The following is a 19,416-nucleotide window of genomic DNA, read 5'->3' as shown; positions in this document are numbered from 1 at the left end:
GCTGAGATACATTGTAACAAACCCTCAACTGTGAGAAGTCTTAGGTCTGTACAAGTTTTCAGCCCCTAAACAAGAATGCTCACACTCACTGGCAGCAAGCAGAGGTCTTGAAAATGGAGAACCATTATAATATGTACATTTTCCAGCGACCTATATCTAACTTACAGAATCCTGCTTGTTCTTTTTGCTTCTTTTTTTTTTTAGGAACGGCTCCAGAAAGTATCCACCACATTTGGTTGAAGTAGAAGCCATTCAACATAAAACGACACAAATATTCCACAAAGTGTACTTCCCCGATGACACAGATGAGGTGAGAGAAGGGTGAAAATAAATGGAGTAAAAGCATGAAAATACATAAATAAAAGTGAATAAACCCAGCGCTACTATTGACCCGAACGATATATAAGGCGCCGAGTGCATCGGTAGATATCTCCGATATCCAAGAAAAAATCCAGGGATCTAATGGGCCCAGCACTCAGATAAGGATCTTCTTTATACCCCTAAGGCCGGGTTCCCACGTAGCGTAAACGTTTTAGTTGATTTTCCATCTGGGGTTTTCCCCATTGAATTCAATGAGGATTCAAAACCCGCAACAGAAAGCCAAGTGTTGCGACTTTTGTGGTGTTTTCGCATCGATTGCGCCGCAAAAATCGCAACTGCAGAACAATAAAAATAAACATACTTACCCTGAAGTCTCTGTTTCTTCGTCCAGTCCATCCTCTTGGGATGACGTTGCATCCCATGTGACCGCTGCAGCCAATCACAGGCTGCAGCAGTCACATGGGCTGCAGCGTCATCCAGGGATGCCTGACCGGACTGCACAGGAGGGACGCGTCGCCATAACAACGGCCTAGGTAAGTATGAGCGTTTTTTACCAGTGCGGTTTTTCGGGTGGACTGTACTGCGGGTTCCAGGTTGGATACGCTGCGCGTTTTTTACCGGTGCGGTTTTTCGGGTGGACTGTACTGCGGGTTCCAGATTGGATACGCTGCGCAGTTTTTACGCAGCGTATCCGTCTCGTGGGAACGTGGCCTAAGGGTATGTTCACACAGAGGAAAATCCCAGCGCAAAAATTCCACCTCCTATTCATTTCAATGGGAGTCGGATGCTTCTTCTTGCCTCTAGCTAGCTGGAAAAAAGAAGCGTCCTGCTTGATCTTCGGGCGGAAATTGCCCGAACCTCTCATTGTTGTCAGTGGGAGGAATCTTCCTGCCGTTGGCAGGAATAGTTCCTTGGCGGTACCCACGACGCAAAATCTGGCATGTGAACTAACCCTAAATTGTCTGCAATGGAACGTTTGGGTCAATTATTGTTGGAGGCTACAAGCCTAGACGTCATGACTTGCCAATTGTTGTGACGGTTATCTCTCCAGCCATCCAATTATTGGAGCATCTAGGGACGACAGTAAAAAGTGCACAGTGCTAGACTAGTAGTAGTCGCCCAGACTATGAGGGTTTATGGACGTAAACCAGTCTGTAGGCAGTTTACAAAGACCAACATGTAGCCAACCAGAACAATCTCAAACAAAGCAAGAAATATTGGTGTGAAATGCGTCAGTATATGGAATGAAGCCGATCCATGTGATTGTAGAAAAATCTGTGTCGGTCAAGTTCCTCCACCTCTGTCTAGGACAAACCGGACCAGCATCTTCCCGTGTACTACAAAGCTTCACTGTATGGCGGGATTGATATTGGAATCCGCCGGGTTTTCTTTCCCGGCTTTGTAGATAGAATATTATCCCAAAGTGTCACCGTGGACGTTCACACCGCTTCTTCTCTTTCAGGCGTTTGAAGTGGAGTCAAGCACCAAAGCCAAGGATTTCTGCCAAGATATTGCTAACCGGCTGCTTCTAAAATCCTCAGAAGGCTTCAGTCTGTTTGTGAAGATATCCGATAAGGTAAGACTGGAGGGGGGATGGGGCAAATGAAATGAGGTTATGGGAGTCTGTCAACTCTGTGGCTGGGAAGGTCGACAAATTTAGGATAAAATGAGTGTCACCAGGGAAGATCCTTTTAAATGAGGACATCAATAAAGCGGAACTAATGGGAGGAATTGCATGTTTAGCGATATCTTTATTTTAAAGCTCTTGAACTACGTCTTTTGGAGGCCGCTGCGACTTCCACAATTTTATGATAATAAAAAAAGAACTGTTGGAGGGTTTATAACTCGTATTATTAATACTATGGAAAGCTTTGCTGGTATTGTTAACCAAACCAATAAAAAAAAGTAGCAGTACCAGTTTTGGACACAAGTGGCAATAAAGAGCCGTTGAATGTAAGTCATTTGTAAATTATATCGGGCAGTAATCACATATACCACAGTCTTCTTAATTTATACATGGTTTTAAAAAGTGATTTATGCTATAATGTCAAGGGTAACCGTAAAATCACACTTCTAAAAACCTATTATTAATCTAGGCGATAGGTCCGTATTTTGTTTTTCCTTTACTCTTCCGATCAGTTAAAGAATCTTTTTTTATTTTTAATATATATTCATTTATTTTTTACAGGTAATAAGTGTCCCAGAAGGAGACTTTTTCTTTGATTTTGTCCGACATCTGACAGACTGGATAAAGAAAGCCAGACCTTCCAAGGATGGTAAGAAGTAACCTGAGGTGATGTACAAAAATGTATTATATAGTGCTCGTAGTATTTTTATGTAATATTGCCAGCTACCTACAGAACTGTAACTACTATAATACTGTTCCTATATACAAGAATATAACTACTATAATACTGCTCCTATATACAAGAATATAACTACTATAATACTGCTCCCTATATACAAGAATATAACTACTATAATACTGCTCCCTATATACAAGAATATAACGACTATAATACTGCTCCTATATACAAGAATATAACTACTATAAGGGTATGTTCACACGGCCTATTTACCGACGTAATTCGGGCGTTTTGGCCCCGAATTACGTCTGAAAATAGCGCCTCAATAGCGCTGACAAACATCTGCCCATTGAAAGCAATGGGTAGACGTTTGTCTGTTCACACGAGGCGTATATTTACGTGCCGCTGTCAAATGACGGCGCGTAAATAGACACCCGCGTCAAAGAAGTGACCTGTCACTTCTTTGGCCGTAATTGGAGCCGTTATTCATTGACTCCAATGAATAGCAGCGCTAATTACGGCCGTAATTGACGCGGCGTTCAAGCGCCTGCACATGCCGGTACGGCTGAAATTACGGGGATGTTTTCAGGCTGAAACATCCCCGTAATTTCAGCCGTAACGGACGCCCTCGTGTGAACATACCCTAATACTGCCCCTATATACAAGAATATGACTACTATAATACTGCTCACTCTATACAAGAATATAACTACTATAATACTGCCCCCTATATACAAGAATATAACTACTATAATACTGCTCACTCTATACAAGAATATAACTACTATAATACTGCCTCCTATATACAAGAATATAACTACTATAATACTGCCCCCTATAAACAAGAATATAACTACTATAATACTGCTCACTATGTACAAGAATATAACTACTATAATACTGCCTCCTATATACAAGAATATAACTACTATAATACTGCCCCCTATATACAAGAATATAACTACTATAATACTGCCCCCTATATACAAGAATATAACTACTATAATACTGCCTCTATATACAAGAATATAACTACTATAATACTGCCCCCTATATACAAGAATATAACTACTATAATACTGCTCACTCTATACAAGAATATAACTACTATAATACTGCCTCCTATATACAAGAATATAACTACTATAATACTGCCCCCTATATACAAGAATATAACGACTATAATACTGCTCACTATGTACAAGAATATAACTACTATAATACTGCCTCCTATATACAAGAAAATTACTACTATAATACTGCCCCCTATATTCAAGAATATAACTACTATAATACTGCCCACTATATACAAGAATATAACTACTATAATACTGCTCACTATATACAAGAATATAACTACTATAATACTGCTCCTATATACAAGAATATAACTACTATAATACTGCTCCCTATATACAAGAATATAACTACTATAATACTGCTCTTATATACAAGAATATAACTACTATAATACTGCTCCTATATACAAGAATATAACTACTATATTACTGCCCCTATATACAAGACTATAACTACTATAATACTCCCTCCTATATACAAGAATATAACTACTATAATACTGCCCCTATATACAAGAATATAACTACTATAATACTGTCCCTATATACAAGAATTTATCTACGACTAAGGATGTATATCCGAAACGCGTAAGCGTAACCTGTGTTCCTTGGTAATGCCGTGGATTTGTATCCCTGGAGTTTCCCCCTCTATCCCTGTGTGTATCCTGCTCTGGACTTATCAGTGCCTGATACTGCCATGTGTTAATTGTGAATCGGTGGTGTATAACTCAGGATCAGTACAGGATAAGTAATGTAATGTATGTACACAGTGACTCCACCAGCAGAATAGTGAGTGCAGCTCTGGAGTATAATACAGGATGTAACTCAGGATCAGTACAGGATAAGTAATGTATGTACACAGTGACTCCACCAGCAGAATAGTGAGTGCAGCTCTGGAGTATAATACAGGATATAACTCAGGATCAGTACAGGATAAGTAATGTAATGTATGTACACATTGACTCCAACAGCAGAATAGTGAGTGCAGCTCTGGAGTGTAATACAGGATGTAACTCAGGATCAGTACAGGATAAGTAATGTATGTACACAGTGACTCTACCAGCAGAATAGTGAGTGCAGCTCTGGAGTATAATACATGATGTAACTCAGGATCAGTACAGGATAAGTAATGTATGTACACATTGACTCCACCAGCAGAATAGTGAGTGCAGCTCTGGAGTGTAATACAGGATGTAACTCAGGATCAGTACAGGATAAGTAATGTATGTACACATTGACTCCACCAGCAGAATAGTGAGTGCAGCTCTGGAGTGTAATACTGGATGTAACTCAGGATCAGTACAGGATAAGTAATGTAATGTATGTACACAGTGACTCCACCAGCAGAATAGTGAGTGCAACTCTGGAGTATAATACAGGATGTAACTCAGGATCAGTACAGGATAAGTAATGTAATATATGTACACAGTGACTCCACCAGCAGAATAGTGAGTGCAGCTCTGGAGTAGAATACAGGATATAACTCAGGATCAGTACAGGATAAGTAATGTAATGTATGTACACATTGACTCCACCAGCAGAATAGTGAGTGCAGCTCTGGAGTGTAATACAGGATGTAACTCAGGATCAGTACAGGATAAGTAATGTATGTACACAGTGACTCTACCAGCAGAATAGTGAGTGCAGCTCTGGAGTATAATACATGATGTAACTCAGGATCAGTACAGGATAAGTAATGTATGTACACATTGACTCCACCAGCAGAATAGTGAGTGCAGCTCTGGAGTGTAATACAGGATGTAACTCAGGATCAGTACAGGATAAGTAATGTATGTACACATTGACTCCACCAGCAGAATAGTGAGTGCAGCTCTGGAGTGTAATACTGGATGTAACTCAGGATCAGTACAGGATAAGTAATGTAATGTATGTACACAGTGACTCCACCAGCAGAATAGTGAGTGCAACTCTGGAGTATAATACAGGATGTAACTCAGGATCAGTACAGGATAAGTAATGTAATGTATGTACACATTGACTCCACCAGCAGAATAGTGAGTGCAGCTCTGGAGTGTAATACAGGATGTAACTCAGGATCAGTACAGGATAAGTAATGTATGTACACAGTGACTCTACCAGCAGAATAGTGAGTGCAGCTCTGGAGTATAATACATGATGTAACTCAGGATCAGTACAGGATAAGTAATGTATGTACACATTGACTCCACCAGCAGAATAGTGAGTGCAGCTCTGGAGTGTAATACAGGATGTAACTCAGGATCAGTACAGGATAAGTAATGTATGTACACATTGACTCCACCAGCAGAATAGTGAGTGCAGCTCTGGAGTGTAATACAGGCTGTAACTCAGGATCAGTACAGGATATGTAATGTATGTACACAGTGACTCCACCAGCAGAATAGTGAGTGCAGCTCTGGAGTATAATACAGGATATAACTCAGGATCAGTACAGGATAAGTAATGTAATGTATGTACACAGTGACTCCACCAGCAGAATAGTGAGTGCAACTCTGGAGTATAATACAGTGTATCAGTGTAGATAAGACCTTTTAGTGTGAAGTTCCGACCAGGTGAGAGATTTGTGCTGCTGTGTTAGCTCTTCACTGATACGTTATAACGATCCCTCAGCTGTGTCAGCAGGACTAAATACCAGTGGATTTGTCAGTTTCCCATATAATCATTATGTCTGAATACATCTACATATACATACAGGAGCGGCTGCAGGCGAATGTGGGTCCCTTGGGCAATAGAGTCACAGAGGTCCCCTGTGTACCCCACCCTCATCTAGATAATTGTGAAACATGTTTACCCAGATCCCCATGAACCCCCAAAGGCTATTGGTTCCTGACATCCGCCTAGTAAATCGTAGATCCACAAAGAACCTAAAGCACGAAGGCCCGATGCACACGACCGTAAAATCTCCCGTAATTTACGGACACAATCATTTCTATGTCCAACCGACACCTTCCTGTATGGGTATGGGAGGGTGTGCGTGCCGTAAAAACTTGCCGAAAAAAATAGGACATTTATTTTACGGACCGTGCTCCTATACTTTATAATGGGAGCACGGCTCATAAAAACGGCCGGCCGTGTCCGTAATAATGGGTCGTAATAACGGGCACGGTGGTGTTCATGTAGCCTTAGACGTCTGTGCAGCCGCCGAGAACATGTAAGGAGGACTATGGGGACCTGTACACAACCTCCTCCTGGCAATGCTGGGACTTGTAGTTCGTCAGATCTACGTAATTGCTAAACAGTTGAATTGTTGCTAATAATTCCCGTATCCGCAGCGATTTTACAAGAATATGACGTCAGTCAATAAACATTTTATATGATATTTTCTGTTATTTGAATAGATTCATGGCTAGAACTCAGGGGTGCAGCACAGGCTGTCGCCCCCGGGCCCTGGAGGGGGCCCATAAGGGTCTCTAGACCAGTACTATAAATAATATATGGTAGTTGGGGGGCCCTGGTATAGAGTGCATTGGGGGCACAGGAGCTTCAGTTACCCCTTTCTTCATGGGACTCTGCTATAACTGGTTACAGGTGTTCTCGTATTCCGCGGGGTGGGCGGCTCCTGGTTTGCGCAGATCGTGAGACTTCTCTTTAATGCGCTCCTACCTCTCCTACGGCCTGAAAACTTGGCAGGGATCTGTATAATACACAGAGGAACTAGAATAGCTCACGGACGGGCCAGCAAAGCTGAGAGGATGTGGTGAAGGGAGTCTACCAGAACTTGAAGGATACATAGATCCAGGGTTGGCTCCAGCTGCAAACCAGTGTGTTACCTCCGAAATAAAAACAAAAAAACCTCTCAAACGTAAAGAGAACGAGGGTCAAATGGTGAAACAAGAGGAAAAAAAAAGAGTGAAAAGTCTATAAAGGAAACGTTGGCTGAGGGAGAGGGGAAGGTTCTGCCGGAGAAGCTCCGGCCCCAGAAACCTTGACTTATCCCTCAAGAATTCTAGTACCCACAAACGAGAATAGCACATGTGGCTACACGAGAGGGACAACACGGGAGGGACAACATGGGGACAGCCAGGAGATGCAAAAATGAAGCTTCCTTCCCTTCCCAGAGAGCAGCCCCCAGTTCCAGCTCTACAGACGGTCAGCGAGTCCCCTGGACAGGGAGCGAGCACCGTACAAACCCTGCATTGACTCCTGCTCCGGCCTCGCCAGCTCCAGGGGAGACCACCCAATATCCACACCTCGTTCTCAGTTCTGCTGACAGGCGCAGTATAGTGGTTGGATATTTGGGGTGGCCAAGGATACCGGTGAATACAGCACAACAAATCTATATTTTGGCAGATGAAATGGATGAAGCCGTTTACAAAAACACCGCGGCCGAGGGAGAAAAATAATAACGAGGCTCAGAGAGGAAAAGGAAAAGCCTCAAATGAAAACTCAGGCAATGTATAGAATGGAGTGTGAGATGAGGCCTGTTCTGTTCCTCCTCAACGGGACCCCCATAAGAGGTAAAAGGGGAATTCGTATATAGAGAAGTCCAACATTTCCATAGAGATGGACCGAGAGCCGGCCCCACAATGCAATTCCCTGTCCCAAACACAGCAGAGCCGGGACGGACAACGTAGGGGCCAGTTAAACACTGGAGGCGTGTGATATATAGCGACACACAAACTGAATTACTGCTCTGTAATATGGACCTATAATGCACTTTTTGTGGGGTCTCAGTTTTTGTGGGGTCTCAGTTTTTGTGGGGTCTCCCTCCTGGGGGCACCATATTCACTCCTGTAAGCAATGCTTGTATGGGAGAATACCTCCGCAATGTGGAATAATATAGCGCCTGCCTCCATGAGAAAGGTATAGTCTAGGCCCATATAATTCTATAGGCGCTGTATTCGAGAATCATATGATACAGACCCCAAATATAATTGTGTAGATGAGGCTTTACTTCCATGGACAGTGGAGAGAATTCCAAAAAGATTTGTGCCAATAGAAAGTTTCCAGGCACAGCTTGTAGTCCGGCCAATCTATGAGACAAGGGTCAGACGTGTGGGCAATATCTTGAAAGAAAAGAGAAAAATAATAACAATTTTCCCCCCGAGCTTTTTTTTATTTCATCAGTAGCAAAATGGTTATAAAAAAAATTATTCCGATGACTGAAATGATGATTTTGGCCTCTTTTGTTGGATCCCATACGGATTTATAAAACATAAAGAAATGCCCGCGAGTGAACTGTACCATGAAAAAGATGTACGCGGCCTTAGGACATGTTCACACGTGCGGATTTGACAAGGATTCACATTAAATTCGCCTCCAATGCATGTGAATAAGGTTTTCACCACCCGCTCACACTACAGAAAAGTGGCGCTGATCTGAGTGCGAATCCCTGGCCCATCACTTGGCACTTCACCCGGCCCATCTGTCGGCCTCTGATCTCCGCGGCGGATCCTCGAGTAAATCCGTGTGTATTTGGGGGTGAAGACCGGCATGCTCATGAGTGAAGCATAAGACGCTCCGTGCTGATGCTGTCCTGGATCTAAACCCACGATCCAGCGGTTACACAGGGGCAGAACCAGAGTTTGTGCAGCCGGTTCAGGGGCCTAGCGGGGAGGGATACCACATGTGTCCGGCTTCACTTGTCCCCTCCCCCTGCACACACTCTCCATGAGTCTCTCATACATGCATCATCCTAGTCAGCCAATCACACAGATGGTCTGTGCTGCTCTGTGATTGGCTGATAGCTGATGACGCCATGTTTGTATATCTGAGCGGTCTACAGTCGCAGATGGAGGAGTTACAAGGGATGTTATCATTAACCCATCACTGCCCCAGACCACAAAGATGTTATCATTAACCCATAACTTCCCCAGACCACCAGGGATGTTATCATTAACCCATCACTGCCCCAGAGCACCAGGGATGTTATCATTAACCCATCACTGCCCTAGACCACCAGGATGTTATCATTAACCCATCACTGCCCCAGAGCACCAGGGATGTTATCATTAACCCATCACTGCCCTAGACCACCAGGATGTTATCATTAACCCATCACTGCCCCAGACCACCAAGATGTTATCATTAACCCATCACTGCCCCAGACCACCAAGATGTTATCATTAATCCATCACTGCCCCAGACCACCAGGATGTTATCATTAACCCATCACTGCCCCAGACCACCAGGATGTTATCATTAACCCATCACTGCCCTAGACCACCAGGGATGTTATCATTAACCCATCACTGCCCTAGACCACCTGGATGTTATCATTAACCCATCACTGCCCTAGACCACCAGGATGTTATCATTAACCCATCACTGCCCTAGACCACCAGGATGTTATCATTAACCACTTTACTGCCCTAGACCACCAGGATGTTATCATTAACTTATCACTGCCCTAGACCACCAGGATGTTATCATTAACCCATCACTGCCCCAGACCACCAAGATGTTATCATTAACCCATCACTGCCCCAGACCACAAAGATGTTATCATTAACCCATAACTTCCCCAGACCACCAGGGATGTTATCATTAACCCATCACTGCCCCAGACCACCAAGATGTTATCATTAACCCATCACTGCCCCAGACCACCAGGATGTTATCATTAACCCCTCACTGCCCTAGACCACCAGGATGTTATCATTAATCACTACCCCAGACCACCAGGATGTTATCATTAACCCATCACTGCCCTAGACCACCAGGGATGTTATCATTAACCCATCACTGCCCCAGACCACCAAGATGTTATCATTAACCCATCACTGCCCCAGACCACAAAGATGTTATCATTAACCCATAACTTCCCCAGACCACCAGGGATGTTATCATTAACCCATCACTGCCCCAGACCACCAAGATGTTATCATTAACCCCTCACTGCCCTAGACCACCAGGATGTTATCATTAATCACTGCCCCAGACCACCAGGATGTTATCATTAACCCATCACTGCCCTAGACCACCTGGATGTTATCATTAACCCATCACTGCCCTAGACCACCAGGGATGTTATCATTAACCACTTTACTGCCCTAGACCACCAGGGATTAAATGCTTTGTTCCAGGGGAATAACACTATTTCTGGCGATTATATGACTAGCATTCTGCATTATTTAGCAGTTTTCCCCTCTGAAGGCTCTATCTCTAATTCTCAGTTGTCGCTGAGCTAGGGGGCGGAGCTTAAGTGCTATTATGTCTTCTATTTACTGCACATATAGAAGAGCTTTGCTTTCCTATCTATCATATATAGAAGCTGAAGCAGCAGGGAAGAGATTAAACAGCAGTAATGAGCAGTGTAGTTGAAAATCCAGTATCGGGGTGACACAGAATTCTTACCAGCAGCCTGTGTGCCCCCTTTCTCTCTCTGCTCCCTCCTCCTGCTCCAACCTTTCCTCTCTATAGACTTCTGATGGCAGCGTATCTGTGTCTCTCTCTCTCTATCTCTCTGCTTTCTCCTCCTGCTCCCCTCCCCTCTCCATAGACTTGTATGCAGTGTGTATGTTTCTCTCTCTCTGCTTTCTCCCCCTGTTCCCCCTCCCCTCTCCATAGACTTATATGCAGTGTGTGTGTGTGTGTGTGTGTGTGTGTGTCTCTCTCTCTCTCTCTGCTCATTCTCCCCCTCTCCATAGACTTGAATGCAGCATGTCTGTGTCTTCCTCTGCTCCTCCTCCCCCCCATAAACTTATAGCAGCAAAGTCTGTGTGTCCTCACTCTGCTCCCTCTTCCTGCTAACCTCTCCATAGACGTCTATGTCTTTCTTTCCCTATTTCCTCCTCTTGCTCCCCTCCTATCTTCATAGACTTGTATTGGCAGCAGTGTCTGTGTCTCCTCTCTCTACTCCTGCTCTCTCCTCCTGCTCCAGCTCTCCCCTCTTCATAAACTTCTATAGGCAGCAGTGTCCCTTTCCCAGTTCTCTCCTCCTGCTCCTCCCTCCCCTCTCCATAGACTTCTATGCAGTCTGTTTATGTATTTCTCTCTCAGCTCCCTCCTCTTGCTTCCCCTCCCCTCCCCATAGACTTGTATTGGCAGGCAGTGAAGAGACACACCCCTTTTTGCTGTCGTCTGTCTTCTCTGCTCTGTAACTAGGCATGGATTTTGCTTAACAGGAGATTGACAGCAGATTTCAGGAAGGGCAGTAACTTCACACAGAATTTGCATGGATAAAACAACTGAATTTTAAGAGTAAATTACAAAGTTGATCTATATGAGGTAAACTATTAGATTAACATAAATTGTTTGAAAAGTTAGGTGTCTCTTTACGACTACCTGGCCATTTCCAGAGCGAAAATCGCAAAAAAAACAATTACAATCGTTACTTATTTTAAGTATGAGAGTATAGGTGAGTAGGGGTGAAAGGACCCTCACATGCTGTGAGTGCTCCGGACTCCTTAGTGGTCTGTGTCTGCCCCTGCACTAACAATTTCTCAAATGTGTCACTCGTGTGTTACCCACTAGACAACCAAGGTCAACAGAGCAAGTTAAGACAATCGGGTGCACCGGAGTCATATCTTACCCGACCCCCCCCATCATCCTGAAAACAACTGATCCCATCATCATGTAGAAGACCCTCGGGTGCACCAGAGTCATATCTTACCTAACCCCCCCACTACCCTGAAAACAACTGATCCCATTATCATGTAGAAGACGCTCGGGTGCACCGGAGTCATATCTTACCCGACCCCCCCCCCCCCCCCATCATCCTGAAAACAACTGATCCCATCATCATGTAGAAGACCCTCGGGTGCACCGGAGTCATATCTTACCCGACCCCCCCCCCCCCACCATCCTGATAACAACTGATCTCATCATCATGTGGAAGAAACCCCCCACCACCCTGAAGACAACTGATCCCATCATCATGTAGAAGACCCTCGGGTGCACCAGAGTCATATCTTACCCGACCCCCCCCCCCCACCATCCTGAAAACAACTGATCTCATCATCATGTAGAAGACCCTCGGGTGCACCGGAGTCATATCTTACCCGAACCCCCCACAACCCTGAAAACAACTGATCCCTTCATCATGTAGAAGACCCTCGGGTGCACCGGTGTCATATCTTACCCGGCCCCCCCCCCATCCTGAAAACAACTGATCCCATCATCATGTAGAAGACCCTCGGGTGCACCGGTGTCATATCTTACCCGACACCCCCCCCCCCACCATCCTGAAAGCAAGTTAACCGTTAGGGCATGGCCACAAGTGGCGGAATTGCTCTGGAAATCCGCAGCGGACCCGTTTCCCCATTGCCTTCCACAGCTTTGTGGTTGGGTTCGTTTGCACGTTGCGGACAATTCCGCTGCGCAGCATAGGCTGTGGTGCAGAATTTGGTGTCTGCAGCATACAATGGGTGTTGCGGAGCAGTGGCGGACTGGTTGCGGACTCATTGCGGAATTTCTCCATTGACTTCAATGGAGATTCTAAATTCCGCAATGAAGTCCGCAGCTGTCATGCACATGTTATGTGTGCTGCGGAGCGTATTGGCTTTTTAACATGACATTTCTTCATTCTGGCTGGACCTATGTATTTCTAGGTCTACAGCCAGACTGAGGAAGTCAATGGGGCTCCCGTAATTACGGGTGACTACGTGTGTGCACCCATAATTACGGGAGCGTTGCTAGGCGACGTCAGTAAATAGTCACTGTCCAGGGTGCTGAAAGAGTTAAGCGATCGGCAGTAACTGTTTCTGCACCCTGGACAGTGACTACCGATCCCAATATACAGCAACCTGTCAAAAAAATAGAAGTTCATACTTACCGAGAACTCCCTGCTTCTGTCTCCAGTCCGGCCTCCCAGGATGACGTTTCAGTCTAAGTGATGGCTGCAGCCAATCACAGGCCAATCACAGGCTGCAGCCAATCACAGGCCAATCACAGGCCAATCACAGGCCAATCACAGGCTGCAGCCAATCACAGGCCAATCACAGGCTGCAGCCAATCACAGGCTGCAACGGTCACATGGACTGCCGCGTCATCCAGGGAGGTCGGGCTGGATGCCGAAAGAGGGACGCGTCACCAAGACAACGGCCGGTAAGTATGAAATTCTTTTACTTTCACTAGGGAAAGTGCTGTCCCTTCTCTCTATCCTGCACTGATAGGGAGAAGGGAAGCACTTTTCCCGCAGTCCGCAGCAGCTAGTCCGCATCAATTTACTGCACATTTTGGGCAGAGCCGCAACAGAATCTGCAACGCAGACTATGTGCGGCATTGATGCGGACAGTTGCGGAAGAATTCCGCTACGTGTGGCCATGCCCTTACAGGGGCTCATGTTCCTGGGATTTGGGCCTGTGTAATGCTCCGGCTGCAGATGTGTCTCCTGCTGGAACTTGTAGTCCCACAACAGCTGGAGGGACACGTTGCCCTGGAATCTTAGGACATATTTGCCGGATTACGGTCATAGGAAGGGGCATGATTTTTGAGGCTCGTATGTCACACATTTCAGGCCCTTCTGGTAATTGCCCCTCATCTTCTGTCACTCTCACTTTCCTTATTAATGAACTGTTAAGCGGTCGGATTAAATGTCCCGTCCGCTGAATGACAAGCGTTACACGGACTCTATGGGCGGACTGACATTCACTGACAGTCGCTTGTTTAAAGGGCCGGTACCGTCTACTAATGAAAATCTCTGCAACTTTCTAATAGACTTTTTCAGTCAAAGCCTTTACCGTGTCCAAGATCTCTGCTTGCTGTCAGTGAATGAAATAATTGGTTACTGTGTAATTAGTGCAGGTAAAAGCTGTAAGTTCAAGACATGAGATATTTGTGCTGCTGATGTGTTTAGCAGAGAAATGTCTGCCCTGATACATTGTAACAAACCCTAAAATGTGTGAGTAGAAATAGGTCAGAATGGGTTTTCGGTCTCTGGATGTTAACAAGAATTTCAGCAAGCAGAGATCTTAAAAATAGTGAGTAATGACAACTCAAAGTCTATTAGAAGTTTGTGCTTTAGAAGTCTGGAGAACGTACATCTGATATCCAGTTATAGGGACGTCGCGATGCTGGGGAGACAGAACTGCAAACATAAGCCCATGGCCTTTCAGGAGTCCGGATAAGCTGGGTGACAACCCCTCTGGAAGCTGCAATGGCGGCCATATTGGTTGTCACCCAGCTTTTCCAGAAACTGATAAAACATCTGCGTAGAATTTGTAAGGATTTGATGGAAGAGACGCGGATTCTTTACTGGAGATTTTTTTTTCTCGGGGGAAACTTTTGGCCAGGGTTAGTGCTGAATAGTAATGTGCGCGGGCGGCGCGGCGCTCTCACCGGATCACGGAGATCACGGGTCCCATCACCCCGGGCCGCACAGCACAAATATTCAGCACCCTCCAGTTCAGTGGATTCAGTTTCCATAAATAACTGAACGTATGAGGCACTTCAGATTATTTGGCATCTGTTGACCTTAAGACACAGCGATTTCTGCTGCACATTTACACTCAGCGTCCAAACCTACAACACAAAGAGCCACAAAGTCACAGCTGACGCCAACACAATCACACAACAGCCGCACTGCAGGCGACATCTACGTGTGGAATACCCCCCAAGAGACATCCGAGCCGAGTCCTAAGAGAAGATCCCCCCATAATGGTCTGGATCTGACAACAAATATCTTACGTCAGGGCGGCTTTGAAGGGATTGTAAAAAAATGTCTGCTTTCTTACAAAAATAGCACCACACCTGTCCACAGGTTGTGTGTGATATTACAGCTCTGTCCCATTCAGTTAAAACTGAGCTGCAATACCAGACACCACCTGTGGAAAGGTGTGGCGCAGTTTTTGCATAAAAGCAGCAACGTTTTTCTAATCCTGTACAACTCGGAAATGACTGCCAGATGCCTCCTAATCTTCCCTCCATGGCCCCCAATCTTTCTTGCATGCCGGGCACTGGTATCACAGTTTTCTGGTGAATGCAGCTGAAATTAGGGATTGTTCCCCCAATCATTGCCTTAGAATTTCGGCTTTTTCCTAAAATAACAATGAGCATTAAAACGTATATGGTAAAAAAATAAAAATTAATGTCGCTGTATTTGAAGGTGCTGCAAAATATGTGCTGGGCCCCCAAACCATCATGGGTGACGCACTGGACGGCAGTCCTCTTGTGTAGAATAAATCTGCTATTGGGCACCCTCAGATGCCGGGGTCCAGGTGAGACCCCCGCGCTCAGGTCTTGCCGTGTTTTCCCGCTATGATGCCACCTGTGCAGCCGCTTGTCTTAATCACATTAATAGCTTCACCGTTTCTGAGATCACAAGTCACCGAACGTTTTATCGGGGCCCTTTGAAGTGCTGTGGAAATGTGCAGTGTCTCAGACGTAGGACCGGACCGCCCCCCACCGTGGTCTGCTGAAACCAGCGCAGAAAGGGATTCCTGGATTAAAAGGCTGAAAATAGCCGGTCATTAATTACCCGTCTGAGTTCTCATGTCAGATTTCATTATTCCCGACCAATTACGTAAGTTAAACTGTTGGCCGCAGAACAAAAATACCCGAGTCATGTGTGTGAGAGTCAATAGGCCAACACAGTCATCATCATTACAGCCCACGTCGTACCGCAGCGCGATAACAACAAAAGAAAGTCACTACTGGCGGAAACAAGCGTCCCCCGCGACATCCAGCACCGACTCAATGTCCCCAAAAACATGGCCTGCTCTGTTCAATGAAGAATCAAGCAGATGGTCACCTGTGCCTTGTATACAGACACCATCTATATGTTATATACAAGCACCATCTATATACTACATACAAGCACCATCTATATACTATATACAGGCACCATCTATATATTATATACAAGCACCATCTATATACTATATACAGGCACCATCTATATATTATATACAAGCACCATCTATATATTATATACAGGCACCATCTATATATTATATACAAGCACCATCTATATACTACATACAAGCACCATCTATATATTATATACAGGCACCATCTATATATTATATACAGGCACCATCTATATATTGTATACAGGCACCATCTATATATTATATACAGGCACCATCTATATATTGTATACAGGCACCATCTATATATTATATACAGGCACCATCTATATACTATATACAGGCACCATCTATATATTATATACAGGCACCATCTATATATTGTATACAGGCACCATCTATATATTATATACAAGCACCATCTATATATTATATACAAGCACCATCTATATATTATATACAGGCACCATCTATATATTATATACAAGCACCATCTATATATTGTATGCAGGCACCATCTATATATTGTATGCAGGCACCATCTATATATTGTATGCAGGCACATCTATATATTGTATACCGGCGCCATCTATATATTGTATGTAGGCGCCATCTATATATTGTATACAGGCACCATCTATATATTGCATGCAGGTACCACCTTTATACTGTAAGCAGGCAATGTCTATTTATTGTATACAGGCACCATCTATATATTGTATACCGGCGACATCTATATATTGTATGCAGGCACCACCTTCATATTTTATGCAGGCACTGTCTATTTATTGTATACAGACACTATCTATATGGTATGCAGGCACCATCTATGTATTGTATACAGGCAACATATATATATATATATATATATATATATATATATATATATATATATATATATATATATATATATTCTATGCCGGCACCATCTGTGTATAGTATACAGGCACCATTTATATATTGCATGCAGACATCGGCACATTCTATGTACGAACTACTAACATATTGTATGGGGTACAATCAATATGTTCGATGAAGGAACATATTATATGGAGGCACAAACTATACGTTCTATACAGAAACTGTCAACATATATGCTATGCAGGCACCATCTATACATTCTATGTAGGAACTGTCAACATATGTTATGCAGGGCCCATCTGTGCATTATATGTAGGATATGTCAACATATTGTATGTAGGCACCAGCTATACATTTGATGCATAAACTGTCAACATATTATATACTATGCAGGGACCAACAATACATTCCATACAGGAACTGCTAGCATTGTATGCAGGCACCATCTATACATTCTATGCTGGAACTGTCAACATATTGTATGTAGGCACCATCTATACCTTCTGTATAGGATCTTTCAATACATATGCAAGAACCATTTATACATTCTAGGTAGGATTTACTAGCACATTTTATGCAGGCACCATCCATACATTCTATGCAGGAACTGTCAACATATAATATGCATACACTATCCATACATTCTATGTGGGAACTGTCAACATATTATATACAGGCACCAGCTATACCTTCTGTGTAGGAATGTTCAACATATATGCAGCAACCATTTATACACTATGTAGGATTTACTAACGCATTTTGTGCAGGCACCATCTATACATTCTATATGGTAATTGTTAAAATATTGTATGCAGGCACCATCCGTACATTCTATGCAGGAACCGCTACATATTGTATGTAGACTCCAACTAAACATTCTATGCAAGAACTGTCAACATAATATATGCAGGCACCATCTATACATTCTATATAGGAACTCTCAACATATTATATGCATGCACCATCTGTGTAGGAACGGACAACATAATATATGCAGGCACCATCTATACATTCTATATAGGATGTGTCAGCATATTGTATGCAGGCATCAACAAAATATTCTATGTAAGAACTGCCAACATATTATTTGCATGCGCTATCAATACATTCCATGAAGGAACTGTCAACATATTGTATGCAGGCACCATCTATATGTATTCCACGTAGGAACGGTCCACATATTGTATGCAGGCACCATCTACATCTATTCCATGTAGGAACTGTCAACATATTGTATGCATGCACCATCAGTATAGATTCCATGTAAGAACTGTCAACATATTGTACGCAGGCACCATCTATATCTATTCCATGTAGGAACTGTCAACATATTGTATGCATGCACCATCAGTATAGATTCCATGTAAGAACGGTCAATATATTGTATGCAGGCACCATCTATATCTATTCCATGTAGGAACGGTCAACATATTGTATGCAGGCACCATCTATATCTATTCCATGTAGGAGCTGTCAACGTATTGTATGCATGCACCATCTATATCTAATCCATGTAGGAACTGTCAGCATATTGTATGCATGCACCATCTATATCTATTCCATGTAGGAACGGTCAACATATTGTATGCAGGCACCATCTATATCTATTCCATATAGGAGCTGTCAACATATTGTATGCAGGCACCATCTATATCTACTCCATGTAGGAACTGTCAACATATTGTATGCAGGCACCATCTATAGCTATTCCATGTAGGAACTGTCAACATCTTGTATGCAGGCACCATCTATATCTACTCCATGTAGGAACTGTCAACATATTGTATGCAGGCGCCATCTATATCTATTCCATGTAGGAACTGTAAACATATTGTACAAAGGCACCATCTATATCTATTCCATGTAGGAACTGTCAAACTATATTGTATGCAGGCACCATCTATATCTATTCCATGTAGGAACTGTCAAAATATTGTATGCAGGCACCATCTATAGCTATTCCATGTAGGAACTGTAAACATATTGTATGCAGGCACCATCTATATCTATTCCATGTAGGAACTGTCAACATATTGTATGCAGGCACCATCTATAGCTATTCCATGTAGGAACTGTCAACATATTGTATGCAGGCACCATCTATATCTATTCCATGTAGGAACTGTCAACATATTGTATGCAGGCACCATCTATAGCTAT

General features: G+C 43.6%; 1 protein-coding gene and 1 long non-coding RNA gene across 2 annotated transcripts in view; one reads left to right on the top strand and one right to left on the bottom strand.

Annotated features, from left to right (window-relative positions):
* WNT9A (Wnt family member 9A) overlaps positions 1 to 19,416 on the bottom strand; it is a 147,804-nt gene that overhangs the window by 67,282 nt on the left and 61,106 nt on the right. The window lies entirely within an intron of this gene.
* On the top strand, positions 210 to 2,533 carry LOC142653107 (uncharacterized). Its single transcript, XR_012848051.1, has 3 exons — positions 210 to 310; positions 1,784 to 1,897; positions 2,510 to 2,533. It is a non-coding gene; the product is annotated as an uncharacterized LOC142653107 (long non-coding RNA).

The sequence above is a fragment of the Rhinoderma darwinii genome, chromosome 5 (genome assembly GCF_050947455.1).
Source record: "Rhinoderma darwinii isolate aRhiDar2 chromosome 5, aRhiDar2.hap1, whole genome shotgun sequence".
Classification (NCBI taxonomy): domain Eukaryota; kingdom Metazoa; phylum Chordata; class Amphibia; order Anura; family Rhinodermatidae; genus Rhinoderma; species Rhinoderma darwinii.
The sequence above is the reverse complement of the archived record's forward strand: the minus strand, read 5'-3'. Positions and strand labels throughout refer to the sequence as shown.